At 40.5% G+C, this 5,000-nt stretch overlaps 2 protein-coding genes across 4 annotated transcripts in view; both read left to right on the top strand.

Moving 5' to 3' along the window:
* pdlim5b (PDZ and LIM domain 5b) overlaps positions 1-2,099 on the top strand; it is a 136,886-nt gene extending 134,787 nt beyond the window's left edge. For both annotated transcript variants that reach the window (XM_063211694.1, XM_063211693.1), the window contains one exon: positions 1-2,099. This exon is cut by the window's left edge and continues 583 nt beyond it. The gene's annotated coding sequence lies outside the window, so the exon portion shown is untranslated.
* A 265-nt stretch (positions 2,100-2,364) lies between these two features.
* Positions 2,365-5,000, top strand: part of bmpr1bb (bone morphogenetic protein receptor, type IBb) — a 170,694-nt gene continuing 168,058 nt past the window's right edge. For both annotated transcript variants that reach the window (XM_063211695.1, XM_063211696.1), the window contains exon 1: positions 2,365-2,506. The gene's annotated coding sequence lies outside the window, so the exon portion shown is untranslated. The remainder of the gene's footprint in view (positions 2,507-5,000) is intronic.

Here is a 5,000-nt window from a genome sequence, read left to right as displayed (position 1 = left end):
ACAGCATAAGTGTGAAGTCACCAAGACAGGTGAGGGGTGTTGTGATGAAATTTTAGGCAATGTATATTTAGTGCACTTTTAAAACAACTATATCTTTCACTGATCCTTTAAAAAAAACACACTAGTTTTCCAAAGTTGACCCCTTCTTCTTGCGAGTGAGCTTCCCCTTCAAAACAACTTATTGAAAGATTCCTAGCAGGTTCTAGAGTTACTATGGTGGGGGCATTAAGGAAGTTTTTAGTGGCATCTTGTGCGGAGCAGAGTAATTTTTGTCCAAAAGAGTAAAGTATAATATATATCTAAAATAGCACTAGTGCAGAAAAGAAGCCTTCATACACTCTGTGGTGTGCGAAAAATACAGTTTTGTTATAATCATGTATGTGTCTGCACTACAGTAAATGATAGATGAAGAGAGTTAAAACTAAGACATAACCCGGGAGGCTTTCTTGTAGTACAGTAGGTTTGCTCAGGGACGCTGACAGCTTTGGCCGGGCCCAGGAGAAAGGCCTCCCTCCACCTAATAAATATACAATGTAATAACAACCCAATTCTGCCCCCCCTCTATCCCTGGGCCCAGGACAACAGATCCCTTTGTCACTCCCCATCAGCCTCCCTGGGTTCACTGTTCCCATTGTCTTCTGGTGCAGGACTTTGTTTTTTTTTCTGGAGTTGCAGTTGTAATTAGTCTGGTGGGTACCCTTAAGCTCCCGGCAGCAGCAATATTGCAGCAGCACAGAAGGCCCTCTTAAGGAGGGGTCTTGTCTTAAGCTTAGTCTGAGTCTGGTCTTTCAGGGGAAAAACAAGTAGTAGTAGTAGTGCCCAGAGGAAAATATTGCTTAGTACACAAACAGCCTTAGTTTCGTCTATCTCAGAAATAAATGGGACCTTAAATTGACGTCTGATCGGGTTCTTTCCCAAAAAAAAAACACCCCCCTGAGGAGAAAATCAAACAGTGTGAGACTGTTTCTGGATATTAAGTTGAACTTATAGTGGACTCTGTTTGGGGCTTTTACGTGACACTGCTTCTCTGGAGTTTAATTTTACAACATATTACGCAAAGGCCAGAACTCACTGAATTCTGAATGGTTTTCTCCTCAAGCAAAACACGAAAACAATCTTATCATGAGATCTAGTTTGGTCAGAGAAGACGAAAAGTCAAAGCAATTCTAAGAAGCCATATTTTCCTCAGGGTGGAGTCTTTTGGCTGGTGTACTGTCCATTCAGTAGGTCCCTCTCGTCTGTGTCTTCTGTTTTCTCAAGTTGTAATTCTCGATTTACCTCTTACCTGTCACGTCTCTTTTCCTCTCCGATAGCTGAGGCGTACTCCTCGGCTAGATTTTTACCTGCTCTATTTATTTTTTTTGTGTAGGGATAACTTTTTTGGGGTTCTTCTTAGAGCTTTGCACAATTTCACTGCACTGATGGTCCATGTATTGTAGGGGGCAGTGATCATATTTTGTTTCTAAAGTTTGTTTTTATGTGTCGAAATTGTGTTGTGTTTATGCTATGATGCAAAGTACATCTACCTTGTACTATATGGTGTTGAGGTAATACCAATCCTTTTATTGTGACATTGAAGCCAACATTGTGCCTTATAGCGTCTCAGACAAATATTTGGAGCTTTTAACCTTCTACAATGATTCCCATTTTCAACACAACTTTGTTTGAGGATATTTTGTCTTTTTATCTTTCTATTTAAAATATCTTGGGAGCAACAGATCACAAAATTCTATCGCCGTTTTGTGTCAAAGAAATAAAAAAAAACTTTGGTGAGATTGTATTATGTTCAGTCACTTTATGGACGTTGAAAGAAATCCCATTTCTTCTTTTTTTTTTTGCAACCATCATCAGTATATATACATGTTCCTCGAGGACAAACCACAAATAAAGAGTATTGATTTGGTTCATGGCTACAAGGTTATGTCTGCGTAATGTTTTACCAATACTGTTGTGGTTTATTATTGCTCCACCTTTGAAAATCAATGCATCTTGTCTGGGGAAAAAAAGCTTTTCTGTTGGTGACACCATATGAAAGACATACTTTGTGTGCATTAATGGACTTGCTTCTTGTTGTATGTGGCTTGAAGTTCATATTAAAAATGAGGTGATGTTTTTTTCAAGAGAGGTGTGTTATGCTGTACACTAGTTGGTATACATTGTACACCAATATTTCCACATGGTTATTAGGAGAATCATGTTAGGTTTGAAATAGCCAGGCCTAAACCAGCCAGGCGCCTAAAACATGCATTATGCAGTATCTCAGTACATAACACAGGTGTTGGATATTTGGAGGCTGCAGTACCTTAAGATGTCAATGGGCGGGGCTGTTTTTCCCTAAAGAAGGGCGCCGAGGAGAGAGGCACGACTTGGAAGAAAGGTTGACCTAAGAAAACGTCATACTCAAGACAAACAGCCTTTCGTAAATAGTTGAGGAGTTTGGGTGTTGAATGAAGGGAAAACGAGACGTCGTAACGGAATTTGGTGACTTCTGCTGACTTTGGGAAAGGTGAGTAGTCAAACTTGTGAAATGTACATAACGTTGGTCTGCGCGTAGTTTCGGGCACTCCGAGTCGTGTGCTCAACGGAGTGGAATCGCATTCCGTGCAGTCCACTATCATTGTGATGTTTTTAACTGAAACAAGACGAAAGTAGCCTAATGGCATTACGTATGACAAGGAACTTATTATCATGGATCAATCTTAAAGACGTAAAGAAATATGATTATGAATATTAATAAGAAATGCGTAAATGAGCACATATGGCAACGGTTCTTTGATTTAAATCGCAAAAGATCAGGCACCAATTTTTGCCCACTTAATGCTTATCTTCAGCTCTGTGAGATATGCTTCTGTAGCCTACTCGGCATCTCTCATCTGAATGTCTTCATAAACCCGCCTGTCCTGTGCCCACCTCTCGCCGTTCAGTCACAGGACGTGATTAGAGCTGGGTGGCTTTGCGAATTTGTCACGCTGATGCTGCGCCGCCGCACAGTTGACCTCATTGCATGAAGTAGTTGGTGTGTGATTCATATTGTTTTGTGTTGATGGCGTCGTTATTCATTCATTTATGTATTAGCCTAATTAATGCATTGGTTTGTTTCTTCATGTCCCTCTCTGACATTCGATTGTGTCAAGTCATGTTAGGCCTATACATTATTTTAATTCCAAAAAAACACAACTATCCCTACACTGTCCTTTCTGTACGAGGTGTAAGCTATATTACGATATTTTATTTTCCAAGTTAAAATAGCCTAGTGCTTGTGGCTCTTTTCACAAAAGAACACATTCAAGTTATCTGCACCCAAAACCCCTTCATGTCCATGGAACAGTGTCGTGTGCCGTTTCTTTTTCTTGTCTTTTTTTCTGTCTGTCTGTCTGTCTGTCTGTCTGTCTTTCTTTCTTTCTTTCTTTCTTTCTTTCTTTCTTTCTTTCTTTCTTTCTTTCTTTCTTTCTTTCTTTCTTTCTTTCTTTCTTTTACCTTCAAATCACCTTCACCTTCACCTTCAAATGTGAAAATGAACAGTTCTTTGGAGGGGCCTTACAGGGATGCTTGGCCCAGCATCACTGGCAAAAAAAAAAAAAAATGCACAGATAGTCCAGCCATTTTGAGAGCATACTTTGTGGAGCAGCACATTTTCTTTTCATAAATCTGAGCGAGCCTGTGTGTCTCGTGTGTCATTGCTTACATAGGCCCTATGTGTAATTACAAACGTTATCCCTTTATGCCTCAAGAGTCAAGGCCAAACTTTCCCTTTTGTTGTACCTTAGGCCTACTTGCTATCGTTGGCATTTCTGTGTGTACCTGTATCTGTAGGCCTACCATGATGCATTCTGACCTGCCAGTGGAATTCTTTGCTATTTGTTAAAGAAGAAAAAAAACTACCATCATACTGCACTACTACTGCACACATAGGCCTAATAGAATGTATACATTGCAACTTGGTCAATCAGACTTGAGTATATTTATTTGCAAAGTTTTTTTGCTGAAGTTGATGGTAAGAAATAAAAGAAGTTGAGTGTCGATTTAGTTCTTTTGACCCAAGTGATTGTTTACACATAATGCAAGAAGGCTATGTGAAGTGTTGGCTTGTGAAAATATGTGGTTATGAACAGTATCTCTCAGCTGCATGTTTACTTTCCCCATTTTTGGGTTCACCTCTTGAAAAAAAAAACATTGACCTACACATTGTCTGTCTCCACACACTTTGGTTTTATCATGGAGTCCAGACCCCGCTGCCTGTCTTGCATTTTGATCAGATGTGTTACCTGTAGTACCTGTAGGGCTGCACAATATCAGAAAAAACGTTCATACCTGCTAACAGCAGGCAATACCTCGATAACGATATTTAAACGATATTTAGAAATATAGCCGATTGTTTTCACTAATTTGTCTGTCTGTATACAGAGCGTGGCTTTGGTGATGGCGGGCTTCTTGCGCATTTGTTGACGTTCAGCAAGTGATTTGACTACACAGAAATGTTTTACTTGTTTGCGATAATTAGGTCATTTTCGCGATATGCATATCGCCGCTCTTGATATCGCGATTTCAATACATTTTCAATATATCGTGCAGCCCTAGCCTGTAGTGTATTGGCCAGCTGTGTATTACTAGCCTATATTATATGACTATGCATCCTGTGGAGCCAGCCACAGGTGTTGTGGTGTTGGTCACAGACTTTGGTTGGATCCTGGACATCCTGGCTTGCTTTTCTGATGTTTTTTTTTTACCACATTGTCAAGTCACATGTTTATTAATCTTTACCATTTTTGCGATCAGTAGGCCTACACCACAGGCATCCATGCAGTAGCCTATTCTCTAGTGAGTAAGCTGGCCAGTGTTGTGTCTCTCAGACATTGGGTTGTATCCTGGACACCAGGCAAGAGACTGTCTAGTCTAGCCTAGTCTAGTCTGCTCTGGCCCCTGGCCCCTGCCTGCCTGCCTGCCTGGTTGTCAGTCCCCAGTAACCAGCTTCAGCTGTGTGTCAGGCTGGCTTACAGCGT

Source organism: Engraulis encrasicolus, chromosome 12 (assembly GCF_034702125.1).
Source record: "Engraulis encrasicolus isolate BLACKSEA-1 chromosome 12, IST_EnEncr_1.0, whole genome shotgun sequence".
Taxonomy (NCBI): Eukaryota; Metazoa; Chordata; class Actinopteri; order Clupeiformes; family Engraulidae; genus Engraulis; species Engraulis encrasicolus.
Note: the sequence above shows the minus strand (reverse complement) of the source record. Positions and strands in the feature narration are given on the sequence as shown.